A 13691-nucleotide genomic window follows, 5' to 3' on the forward strand; every position below is an offset into this window, starting at 1 on the left:
CTCAGGGGCCTTGTTACTGTGTGCATCCCATGCCTGCATTGTCTTCTGAGAAATGGGAAGATGTTTTCATCTTTGTCCTGATCTGTAAGTTGCCCAGAATAGCCAACTACTCCAGTATTTCCTTCTGAGGTCTCTTAACACAAAAGCCATTCATCTCCAACTCTCTTAGTCTTCTCATACTTATATAAGTACATGGACATTCATACAAGCATGGGCACACACACACTCACACAAAAACATTCATACATAGTCATAGTACACACAATGATGGACGGATTTGTCTGTCGCCTCCAATGCACTCAGAAACTCTCTGTCCCTCTCCAGGCAACCCTGTGTTTCCCATCAATGCACAGATGTCTGAGTCCAGCCTGTCTGGGATTCTCCCTCAGAACCCATGTCCACATCTGGAGTCAACTCCCTCCTTTAGTTTCTGGCCTCTGGCTCACTGCACAGATTCCTATGCACACTCAAGACCTCAGACCTCAGAGTACTGTTTTGAAATGCTAAGGAGAGCATTGAGACATTTCCTGGGGAGTTAGGATGCTCACCCAGGCAATGTGGGGTGGCATTCCTGACAAGTGCAGGAAGCACTTCATGTGTTGACCCACATGAAGGTCAGGGCTCAGGTGACTAAGGTCTCAGGCACTGTCTGCTTCTTTCCCTGACTGTCTGCAAAGGGAGATGGCTATAACATTGCTCTCACTCAGCCCTTATTTGTACAATCAGCCGACCTGCTGAGCAGAAAGTCACTGTGGTCACACCAACAGGGCACCTTTCACTTCAAGGTCTGCAGGCAGTGCAGGGCAGCAGTATGGGACACAGCCTCCAGAGTAAGCTGTGGCTTCACCGAGGCAACTGGGGTCATTGAGAGCTGGGAATCAGATGAGCAGAGGCACTCAGCGAGCAGGCAGGAGGAAGAGGAGGGCAGGTCCTCTCTGCTGTCAAATTTAACCTCAGCTTCTGAAGCTTATCCTCTTCTGCGACAGCTACAGGTATCAGAACCTCCTGGGCTCCTGGGTATGCAGAGCCAGCTCCTGCAGCTGGGTATCCTGGTGAGACCCAGGCACACTGCAGACCTCACTAGCAAAAGGTGGACTGTTCATGGACATTTGCAGGCTGGAGGCTTTCTTGAATCTGTGTAGGAGCAAAATGTGTCTGCAGTGCTGGCAGGGAGGTTTGGGCATGTCTCTTCTCACTTGGTGAAAGTGCAGGGACCCAGGGCTTGAGAGCCAGCGAGGGTGAGCTAGTACAGGTTCTGACCAGATGAACGGACCAAGGTAACCGAGGTCTACAGCAAACTGAATCCAAGGAACTGGGAGAAGTGTCCTCTGGTTTTGCAAACCAGGCAGTAGGAGACCCTCAGGTCCTCTAGACTGTACTTGTGGCTGTTTTGAAGTCCTTCCTCTAGCTGGCAGTGCTAAGTGGTCTTGGTCCTCTCTGGCCATGAGGTGCTGGTTCAGAAGATGTAGGCCAATCTGAAGCCCATCAGCAGGTGTGGTTCTCAGGGCCTTGTGTAACTGCCTTGACAGCTCCTGCATCTGGTATGTAAGGTGGCAGTTGAGGCATCAGATGCAGGTGGTATCTGCCCAAACACCCTGGGAGACTGAATATAAAATCCTCAAGAGTGAGGAAGAGCAGGATGCCAGTGACTTTGATGGCTCTATCCGGTGACTGCTCTGCTGCCTGCATGGTGGGTGATTGCTGCATTAAGAAGGCTCAGAACTCCAAACAGTGAAATTGAGGCAAAGCTTCTCTCTCCATTACAACCTCAGAGCTCTGTGGACAGCTCTGAGTGCATCAAATATCTCCAAGCCAGGGTGGCTGGTTGGCCTGCCAGGGCTGCACTAAGCTCAGCTTCTAGTTAGTTCACAAACTCAGAGCTCACAGCGCCACCTACTGGTGTTTCTGTTTGCTTGCAGATCTTATTCTCTCCAGAGCACATGCACCCAGTTTTTCTTTCCTCCATGGCTTTATGGTGGATCACTAAAACAGTGTCTTCTTCCAGGGCCCCAAATTTGGGGCCTGCAGGTCTAAGTGTCTAGTGCCGGGGCATGCTATGCCAGCTGCCTCCCCATGCTTTACTCAGTGTGTCACAACCCTAGGAGGCAAGTGTAGCCTCTGTGAGTCACCAAGAGCCTCAGTGAATTTGAGGACTTGTAGGAAGGCACTGGACCCAAGATGGTTCCCTCTCTGTACTGAGTTTCCTACACCTCCCGGGGCTGTGTCTGCCTGTCTGTAATACTTGAGACAGGTTTTCTTTGTGTAACAGTCTTGGCTGTCCTGCGTCTCACTCTGTAGACCATGCTGGCCCTAAACTCAGAGAGTTCTACTTGCCTCTGCCTTCTAAGTTCCAGGACTAAAGGCATGAGTTATGACTTCCTGTCACCTCCTGGGTTTCTGATCTCCCTCTGGCTGACCATTCTCATCCTGCAGTGAATACATCAGGAGCTGGTGTCTTTGCATGGGCTGACTGGAGTGCCAAGGAGGCTCTGATTTGGTGAGCTCTGTTGGAAGACAGTAAGCTCTTTGATGAGGCTCCCGGCTTGCAGCACATTTTTTTGTTTTGTATTTTGATTTTTTTCTCCCAGACGTTTTTTTCAGTGTAGCCATCATTGGTTATTCTGGCCTCCCTGTTTAGTCCAGCCTGGCCTTGAACTCACAAATCTGCACCTGTTTCCTGAATTTGGGGGATCAAAGCTGTACACTTCCAAAGCAGGCTTTCAGGTGTTTTTTAATTGTTGCATGAAAGAGAGTTGTCTATATTTGTGTCGCCGTTGAAGCACACCAACTGTGTTTCATCCACAGAGCCAGCAGAGATGAACCATGGCTCCTCAAGAACACTGCAGAGATTGTGAGCCTGGTGATGGGCAGTGAGACCCCCACACTGCCCCAGGGATCCCTGGCCAGTGCATGAATGAGAGAGGAATCTGGGCACCAAGACTCAGGACACAGGTGGAGAAGGGGCTGAGGGTTTGGGACAACAAGGCTTCCCTGCTGCCACTCTGCCCCTCCCCACAGAGGCTGCTTCCCTTCTGACCACACACTCACCCCCAAGGGTCTGGGTAGGGGACAGGGCAGCCTCCAGTAGCAGGAGTAGCCTGTCTGCCTGGTGCCTTCTGCCCCAGTAGAGCTATGAGCAGGTGTGAGTCTGTGAGGCTTTGTGACCAAGGACCCAGAGACCTTAGCCATGCTGGTTGGTTCTCTAGAATCTGTCCACCTCATGGACTGTCAACTTGTCCCTGGACAAGGACCTGGCAGAGATTGTGTACTGGACAAGTGAAGCTGGCCAGCTCAGTTTCCCTATCTGAGACTCTGGCAGCCTGGGAACTACTATGTAGCCTCAACCTTGAAACTGAAAGAAGCAGGGCGGTGATGGCACATGCCTTTAATCCCAGCACTTGGGAGACAGAGGCAGGCAGATTTCTGTGTTCAAGGCCAGCCTGGTCTACAAAGTGAGTTCCAGAACAGCCAGGGCTACACAGAGAAACCCTGTCTCGAAAAACAAAACAAAACAAAACAAAACAAAACAAAAATACTGAAAGAAAATCGTTTGTATACTGTGTGCATTAGAGTCAGGTTCCCAGTTTGGTGTTCCCACAAGTCATCCCTCACTTGCCTGGGTCTCTCCTGAGGCTGTTCTGGACTCATTAGTCGGATTCTCCAGAATCACCAACTACAGAGGGAAAGACTGCAGGAGGGCAGGAGAACAGGAGAGAGGGAGAAAGAGATGTAGTGAGAGTGAGAGAGGGAGGGAGGGAAGCAGGAAGGAGAGAGGAAGTATGGCTGCTGCTTGCCTTCTGCAGACCTTAAATGGCAGCTTCCCTGAGCCCTGTTGCAGTGGTCTGGGCTGCACAGGCTGTACAGAGCCCTCTGTAAAGGTCAGCTTCTATCCTTGACTCATTGGAGCCATCCAGAGTGGTTTCTCCACTCAAATGGAGACAGCTCCATGTCTCCCCAGCCTGCAGCCATCACAGGAGTTTAGGGAGCTGTCACCCATGGGTCCACTTTCCAGCCCCACAGGAGCATCCCCTCAGGAGCTGTCCACTGTGGCAGCACCTTTCCTGTCTTAGTCAACTGCCCTTTGAGGAGCTAGCTGTCCATAGTGGTGACATCTTCTCTTCTGCCTTAGCTTACAGCCGTGGTGAAACACTGCAGGAGCTGTCTGTCCACAGTGTCTTCTTGTCTTCCCCCAAGCCCCAGCATCTGCACAGATTTAGAGTTCTTCGGAGGCAACTGCAGCCATGAAGCACTTCCCACCCCATCCCAGGGGCCCATAGGAGGGAGAAGGGGTTAAAAAACACAAAACACAAAACACAAAAAACAAAACAAAACAAAACAAACAAACAAAGAAAAAACACAAAACCACCAACCCCTGACCTTCTCAGAAAGGGGGGGAACAGTTTCTGAAGACCCACAAAATGAAAATTTGAAAGTTCACCAATCATTACTCTGGAAATTTCAGTCCTGAGAAGCTCCCCCCCATCTGAAATCCTATATAAGCACTGCCTAATCCCCTGTTGTGTGACCCCAGGAGCAGAGAGGGCAGCCATGCCAGGATTTGTCCCTCTTCCTCCTGGATTTTTCCCTTCAATAAATCTCCTGTATGAGATTTTTCTGCCATCTGTGACTCTCTCATCAGAAGATAGAAGAAGAGAAGAAGCAAACTATAGAGGAAGCAGACGTGGAGCTGAGGGTCTCCTGAGCTCAGCTGTGCTGACCTGGAGCTGCAGTGCCTCTGCTGAGGAGGCTTCCTCTCACAGCTGTGAGGTTCCTGGGCTCCCCGGTCTGAGGAAGCCCTTCTACTGGGACATGGTCCCACCCCAGAGTTGTGTGGCTCCTGGCCTTCTGCATCCCTGGAACCCCTTTCCATCTAGTCAGAAACACTTACACAAAGCCCAAGCAGATGAGCTGTGAGGAGACAGTGCTGAAAAATTCAAAAGCTCACAGTTCTGAAGGAGACCCAGACTTGGTGCCAACTCCAGTCTCAAGCTTGAAACACAGCACACACAGTTACAGTGTCTGTAAAAGCTAAGCCCTCACAAACGGCCGATTTCCATTTCTTTAAATATGTTTAACATTGTCAGAATGAGCAGGCTGCTTACTGCTGATTTTATACAATTTCTTTGAACATAATTGATTCTCCTGTGAGTGAGTATTCATAATTTCTCCAGGATGTTTTTGGTTTGTTTTTTAGTATGGTTGTTCCAGCTCACCTTTTGTTTCTGCTGACAGCGTTTCTCTGTGTGGCCCTGAGGGTCCTGGCCAGCCTGGCCTAGAATGCATTGATTTTCCTGCCTGTGTCTCCTGAGTGCCAGTATTAAATGTGTTTGCCACCACTGCCCAGGAAATTCTTTGATCTTACAGAGCTGGTAGAGCCCTGAGGTCTCCTACTCCTGGGTACAGGACAAGGCTCAGGCCACTTCTGCATTCCTGTGATCAGAGTCTGTCAGCCTGGGGTTCCACCAAGTAACAAGGCCAAAGATATCAGGAGGTCAGATCTGAGGAGTGACCAAAACACACCAAGTGCACTAGGACTGAGCCCCAGCTGGGTCCTCCAGTGGGCTTAGCACCACCTAAAACTGCTCCACTCACACAAACACACCACAGAGCACTCCATTCCCACCTGACACTCAACAGAGGAAACACAAATTCTGGAAGGTTCTCCATCCTGCCATTTATTTCCTCCACAGCACTCTGAGTATTGCCAGTCCCTTAATTTACCCAGTAATGAACCCTCAGCTCAAAGATTTGAGCAATCGAGTTCACATTCAGATTCTTATGTTCAGTGTGGTAGTGAGGAGCGGCAGCTCAGGGCAGCATGGAGCTGACAGGATGCCTGCTGGACCAGGAAGGATGGCTGTGGGAAGGAGAACAGAGAAGTTCAGTGACAGGGTCCTTGTGTGCTAGGGTATCCTGGGCTCTCCAGGTCTTCCCATTGTGCATACAGGAAAAGCAAATAGCTTTAGACTTTCATTGTTTCCATGTCAGAACTTGTTCCTACAAGAAAGCTATGTAAGGATAAAAAACAGGAGTCAGGACAGTCAATATTTAAACATCTCAAAGGCCCTGCGCTCATTCAAAGGTCTAGATCTCAGAGGCTCTGGGTCCCAGTCATCTCCTGTTTGTCTAACGTCCAATATCAGGCCCCATTTGTTATCTTTTCAAGCCTCCAGATTCAAGTCAGAGCTCTGGGCCCTGTTTTTGTATGCAGTAGAAGAAATAAGACTCCCAGGAGACTGACAGGTGGGGCTGGAGGAGCTATTATATGTTGACTGACCTCTGGCTTCACCCCAAGATTCTGAGAGACAATCTTGTCTCCCTCACTTACCTCCAGTTGGAGTGTAGCCCCCTCCTTTTCCACCTGTGAGAAGAAAAGCTGTGAGAGTTCAAGGAAGATCTTGACACTAGGAAGTTCACAGAACTGAGAGCAGACCCAGTTGGAGTCAGTAGCAATGTGGGGTGTGGCTGTGTTTCCCATTAAAGATCAGAGCACACTTCTAAAGGGAACTGAGAGGAAACTCAGACCCTACCCTTTCCTACCTGTGTTTTTCCTCACATAAAACACCATAGGTGCCAGAGAGTGTTGGTGCATGCCTTTAATCCCAGCACTCGGGAGACAGAGGCAGGCAGATCTCTGAGTTTGAGGCCATCATGGTCTACAGAGTGAGTTCCAGGACAGCCAGGGCTACACAGAGAAACCCTGTCTCGAAAAACCAAAACCAACAAACCAACCAACCAAACAAAAACAAACAAACAAACAAAAAACCACCATAGGTAAATTGAAGGTCACAGCTAGAAGGACGACTGAAAGAGCAAAGTTCGACCTGTGTAGGGTGGATGGAGGAGGCTCTAAGATTGGAAGGGACAAGAAAGGAATTTAAGGGACATGACCCCAGCTCTCATCTCTGATCAGCTCAGGGTCTACAGAAGGCTCTAGATTTCCCAGTTCCTGCTTCTTCACGCACACCCTCCTTACCCCCTCTCAGTGTGAGAGGCTGATACAGTCCTTCATGTTGCAGATGGCATGTGAACTTCTGTTCCTTCCCAGAAGGCAGCACCACAGCTGCCCACTTCTGGAAGGTTCCATCCCCTGCAGGCCTGGTCTCCACAAGCTCCATGTCCTGGGTCAGGTCCTCCCCATTCAACTGCCAGGTCAGCGTGATGTCAGCAGGGTAGAAGCCCACGGCCCAGCACCTCAGGGTGACATCACCTGCAGGTCTGGGGTGACGGGTCACATGTGCCTTTGGAGGGTCTGAGGGAGAGAGTTGAAAGGATGAGGCATCATGCTTTCTTCTGGGGACTCAGCAGTGTTCATGTGACCATCCTGGGGTGGATAGGAGAGCTGCGGTGGGATTATGGTGTCCATCATCTAGACACCAGCTAGAGCACCTGCACCTGGGAGGATCTGCTCTTAGGGATGCCTTAGGATGTGAGCTGGACAACACGGACAGGAGGCTCCAGGTCTCTGCAGACTCATGGGAAGGGCTTCAGGTCCTGAGCTGGGTGAGGGCCAAGAGACTGAGAAAAGCTGGAGTCTGACTCCAGAGACACTGAAGTCTGGGGCACAGAACAAGTTCTGAGAAATAGTTCCCGATTCACCTAGGGCCAGTGCTCAAGTCAAGAAATTGTTGATCACTTACGAAAAGATTGGTCTCCTGTTGGAGAAAATGAATTTCTTGTTAGAAAGGGGCTGTCATGTGAGGAAGTTATTGTTTTGTCACAGATCTGGAACACAAGAGCCTCTTGCCTCTCTGGACTTGGGGAGGAGTGAGAAAAGTCCTTCTCATTTACCTGTCTCCTTCTCCTCTTTTGCAAATGGTAAGGATTTAAACCAGAACTGGTGCTTGCTGGGGAGTGCTCAACCTGTGAGCTGTACTCCAAATCCTCTCTTTCCACCCAGCACCACCAGTTCTCCAAACTCCCAGCAAGCAGTCTAAAGGAAACATGGATGCAGTTTGGCTCCCCTGGGCACCTGAATGCAGCAGCCTCTCCTTCCCTTTTTTGAGGTATTTCTGCAGCAGTGGCTCTTCAGGTAGTCTTCTATCTTGTGATGAGGTATCTGAGGTCCAGTGTGGGTCGCTGCTGTCCAGGAACTCAGGTCTTTCTTCCAGGTCGAGAGATCCAAGCCATCATAGGCATGCTGGTTGGACCAGTGAAGCAGGCGCCCATTTGGTTCCACATCGCAGCCTTGCAGCCACTGAGGTGTGTGAGAGTCTAGGGAGGATATACTTGGTGGTCGGCCCTGTTGCAAAGGGCAGCACCACTAGATCACAGACCAAATCCAAGTTAATCCTTGCAGACTGTTGGTTTTTGAGGAACTGGACATGTGTTGAGTGAAACTCATGTCCAACCCTGTACAACCTTGGCATGGGTAGGTGTCACTCACCGTCCACACTCTTGTTGTAAAAACGAACCAGGGTCATCAGGTTCCTTTCAGATAGCTGTGCTTGAGTCCTGACTATAAGAGTCTGCTGTTCCCAGTAATCTGTCTCCTTCTGTTCCAGCCAGGGTGCCAACCTCGGAGTCTCCTCATTGCTGCCAAAGCGTCCATGTAGCTTACGACTCTGAACCGGGGCTCCCCGATGCCAGGCCGGGACACAGCGCTGTAGAAATACCTTGAAGAATAAAAAAATTACTGAACTCTTCCTCACCCCAGAGCCCGACCCCTCCCATCTAGAGAGTGTTCCCAGAACACTTCTGAACTCTTCACCCCAGAATGCATTCCTGAACTCCTCACCCTAGAGTTCGAACCCTCCCAACTAAAGACTGTTCCAAGAACATTTTTGAGATAAGGGCCTCCTGGAACAACCTCAGAATGAACCGGATACATTGCCAAATAATAGGACATGACCCCTTAGTTACGTAGAATCCCTTGGCAGAACCCCTTGTCCCTTGGCAGAACCCCTTAGTTATGTAAACTTGTACTTTCCCTACCCCGCTCTCCCCCCCTTGAGATTTCCTATATAAGCCTGTGAAAAATTTGGCTGGTCGTCGATTCTCCTCTACACCACTAGGTGTATGAGTTTCGACCCCAGAGCTCTGGTCTATGTGCTTTCATGCTGTTGCTTTATTAAATCTTGCCTTCAACATTTTGAGTTCGGTCTCAGTGTCTTCTTGGGTCCGCGGCTGTCCCGAGGCTTGAGTGAGGGTCTCCCTTCGGGGGTCTTTCATTTGGGGGCTCGTCCGGTATCAGCGCGACCACCCAGAGACCCTAGACCCACTTTAAGGTAAGATTCTTTATTCTGTCTTGGTCTGGTGTCTGTCTTCTGTTTTTAAGTTTGGTGCGATCGCAGTTTCGGTTTTGTGGACGCTCAGTGAGACCGCGCTCCGAGAGGGAACGCGGGGTGGATAAGGATAGACGTGTCCAGGTGTCCACTGTCCGTTCGCCGTGGGAGACGTCCCAGGAGGAACAGGGGAGGACCAGGGACGCCTGGTGGACCCCTTTGGAGGCCAAGAGACCATCTGGGGTTGCGAGATCGTGGGTTCGAGTCCCACCTCGTGCCTTGTTGCAAGATTGTGGGTTCGAGTCCCACCTCGTGCAGAGGGTCTCAATCGGCCGGCCTTAGAAAGGCCATCTGATTCTCTGAGTTGCTTGTGGTCGACGCGAAGTCGCCGCCGCTTTTGGTTTCTTTTTTGTCTTAGTCTCATGTTCGCTCTTGTTGTGTCTACTATTATTCTGGAAATGGGACAATCTGTGTCCACTCCCCTTTCTCTAACTCTGGAGCATTGGAAGGAGGTGCAGGTCAGAGCCCACAACCAGTCGGTGGAGGTCAGAAAGGGTCCGTGGCAGACCTTTTGCGCCTCCGAGTGGCCGACGTTTGGAGTGGGCTGGCCACCAGAAGGTGCTTTTGACTTGTTACTAATCGCCGCCGTCAGGCGAATTGTTTTTCAGGAGGAAGGGGGTCACCCTGATCAGATCCCCTACATTGTGACCTGGCAGAATCTCGTCCAATTCCCACCTCCGTGGGTCAAGCCTTGGACCCCAAATTCTTCGAAACTGACGGTCGCGGTTGCCCAGTCTGATGCAGCCGGAAAGTCCAGCCCGTCAGCTCCCCCCAAGATTTATCCAGAGATTGACGACCTCCTCTGGATGGACTCCCAACCTCCCCCTTATCCCCTGCCCCAGCAGCCACCTGCAGCCGCCCCACCACAGGGACCAATAGCGAGAGGGGCTCAGGGACCGGCGGGGGGGGGGGGGGGACTCGGAGCCGACGAGGCCAAAGCACCGGGGAGGAAGGGGGGCCGGATTCAACAGTTGCCTTACCACTTAGAGCACATGTGGGAGGGCCAGCGCCAGGACCCAATGATCTCATTCCTTTACAGTACTGGCCTTTTTCCTCTTCTGATTTATATAATTGGAAAACTAACCACCCTCCTTTCTCAGAGAACCCCCCTGGGCTTACCGGGCTCCTTGAGTTACTTATGTTCTCCCATCAACCCACTTGGGATGATTGTCAGCAGCTTTTGCAGGTTCTTTTTACCACAGAAGAAAGAGAAAGAATCCTGATGGAGGCGAGAAAAAATGTTCTGGGAGAGGACGGCACACCTACTGCCCTCCCTAACCTCATGGACGAGGCTTTCCCCTTGAACCGCCCCAACTGGGACTACAACACCGCGGAAGGTAGGGGACGCCTCCTTGTCTATTGCCGGACTCTAGTGGCAGGTCTCAGAGGAGCCGCTAGACGGCCCACCAATTTGGCTAAGGTAAGAGAGGTCTTGCAGGGGCAGACTGAACCACCCTCAGTCTTCCTTGAGCGTCTAATGGAGGCATATAGGAGGTACACCCCTTTTGACCCCTTGTCAGAGGGGCAGAGAGCTGCTGTAGCCATGGCCTTCATTGGTCAGTCCGCTCCCGACATTAAGAAAAAGCTGCAAAGGCTGGAGGGGCTCCAAGATCATACGCTCCAAGATTTAGTAAAAGAAGCAGAGAAAGTCTATCATAAGAGGGAAACAGAAGAAGAGAGGCAGGAGAGAGAGAAGAAAGAAATGGAGGAGAGGGAAAATAGACGGGATCGCCGTCAGGAGAGAAATTTGAGTAAAATTTTGGCCGCAGTTGTAAATGATAGACAGTCAGGAAAAGGTAAAATAGGGCTCCTGGGCAACAGGGCAGTGAAACCGCCAGGTGGCAGAAAGATACCACTGGAAAAAGACCAATGCGCCTATTGCAAAGAGAAAGGACACTGGGCTAGAGATTGCCCTAAAAAACGGGAGCGATCCAAGGTCCTGACCCTAGAAGATGATTAGGGAAGTCGGGGCTCAGACCCCCTCCCTGAGCCTAGGGTAACTTTGTCCGTGGAGGGGACTCCCGTCAACTTCCTGATAGACACCGGAGCAGAGCATTCAGTACTCACTAGCCCCCTAGGCAAGCTAGGCTCTAAAAAGACCATGGTGATTGGAGCCACTGGTAGTAAATTTTACCCCTGGACGACCGAACGAGCCCTACAGATAAACAAGAACATAGTGACCCATTCCTTCCTGGTGATACCTGAGTGTCCTGCTCCCCTCTTGGGGCGCGATCTGCTAACCAAACTAAAGGCTCAAGTCCAATTTACTTCAGAAGGCCCACAAGTAAGCTGGGGAAAAGCCCCCGTTGCCTGCCTTGTCCTCAACACAGAGGAAGAATATCAGTTGCATGAAGAGCAACCCAAAAATGCAGTCTCTTCAGGCTGGCTAACTGCGTTCCCCAATGTCTGGGCAGAACAAGCAGGAATGGGGTTGGCTAAACAAGTGCCTCCGGTTGTGGTAGAACTTAAAGCTGATGCCACCCCCATCTCGGTAAGACAATACCCCATGAGCAAGGAAGCTAGGGAGGGCATCCGGCCTCATATCCAGAGGTTGCTAGACCAAGGAGTTTTAGTGGCCTGTCAGTCCCCCTGGAATACACCACTTCTGCCCGTTCGAAAACCAGGGACTAATGACTATCGCCCGGTGCAAGACCTCCGGGAAGTTAACAAAAGGGTCCTGGACATTCACCCCACAGTCCCGAACCCGTACAATTTATTAAGCTCTCTCCCACCTGAGAGAACATGGTATACAGTCCTAGACTTAAAAGATGCCTTCTTTTGCCTGCACTTGCACCCTAAGAGTCAGCTCCTGTTTGCCTTTGAATGGAGGGACCCAGAGGGCGGACAGACTGGTCAACTAACCTGGACTAGGCTACCACAGGGGTTCAAAAATTCCCCCACCCTGTTTGACGAGGCCCTCCATCGGGATCTCGCACCTTTTCGCGCTCGAACCCCTCAGCTTACCCTACTACAGTATGTGGATGATCTCTCGGTCGCGGCAGCCTCGAAGGAGCTGTGTCACCAGGGAACTGAGAGGCTCCTCGCAGAACTGAGTGACTTGGGGTATCGAGTTTCGGCTAAAAAGGCACAAATTTGTCAAACTGAGGTAACCTACTTGGGGTATACCCTCCGCGGGGGTAAAAGATGGCTCACAGAAGCCCGGAAGAAGACTGTTATGATGATCCCCTCGCCAACCACCCCACGGCAGGTACGTGAGTTTCTGGGGACTGCTGGCTTTTGTAGACTCTGGATTCCAGGCTTTGCAACCCTAGCGGCACCTCTATATCCTTTGACTAAGGAAGGGGTTCCTTTTGAGTGGAAAGAAGAGCACCAAAGAGCTTTTGAGGCTATCAAGTCGTCTCTAATGACTGCCCCCGCGCTAGCATTACCAGACTTGACTAAGCCTTTCGTCCTATATGTGGACGAGAGAGCGGGTGTAGCCAGGGGAGTGTTGACACAAGCACTGGGACCCTGGAAGAGACCTGTAGCCTATTTGTCAAAGAAATTAGATCCCGTTGCTAGTGGATGGCCTACATGTCTGAAAGCTATTGCGGCAGTGGCCCTGCTGATCAAAGATGCTGACAAATTGACAATGGGACAACAGGTGACTGTTGTAGCCCCTCATGCCTTGGAAAGTATCGTGCGGCAGCCACCTGACAGATGGATGACAAATGCCCGAATGACACACTATCAGAGCCTGCTGCTAAATGAGCGTGTAACCTTTGCGCCCCCTGCCATCCTCAACCCAGCTACCCTTCTCCCTCTAACAAATGATTCCGTCCCAGTACATCAATGTACAGACATCCTCGCTGAAGAAACTGGGACCAGAAGAGACCTGACTGACCAACCCTGGCCTGGAGCTCCCAGTTGGTATACGGACGGCAGCAGTTTCCTGATAGAGGGGAAGCGAAAGGCTGGAGCTGCGGCGGTGGACGGGAAAAAGGTAATTTGGGCAAGCGCTTTGCCTGAAGGAACGTCGGCACAAAAGGCTGAACTTATAGCGCTTATACAAGCCCTCCGAGAGGCTAAAGGTAAGATCGTTAACATCTACACTGACAGCCGTTATGCTTTTGCTACCGCACACATCCATGGGGCCATCTACAGGCAGCGAGGGCTATTGACTTCGGCTGGTAAAGACATTAAAAACAAAGAAGAAATTCTGGCCCTGTTGGAAGCCATACATGCACCTAAGAAGGTAGCCATCATCCACTGCCCCGGCCACCAAAGAGGAGAAGACTTGGTGGCCAAAGGCAACCGAATGGCAGACTTAGTGGCAAAACAAGTTGCTCAGGGGGCCATGATCTTAACTGAAAAAGGTGATCCGCCCAAAAGCCCTGAGGATAAAAGGTATAACATAAAAGAGCTATTGTGGACCAGTGATCCCCTCCCATACTTTTTTGAAGGGAA

The 13691-nt window shown here is 51.0% G+C and overlaps 1 pseudogene; it reads right to left on the minus strand.

Moving 5' to 3' along the window:
* Window positions 1-5768: 5768 nt before the first annotated feature.
* On the minus strand, window positions 5769-8620 carry Gm8810 (annotated as a pseudogene).
* Window positions 8621-13691: the final 5071 nt, after the last annotated feature.

The sequence above is a fragment of the Mus musculus genome, chromosome 17 (assembly GCF_000001635.26).
Source record: "Mus musculus strain C57BL/6J chromosome 17, GRCm38.p6 C57BL/6J".
NCBI lineage: Eukaryota > Metazoa > Chordata > Mammalia > Rodentia > Muridae > Mus > Mus musculus.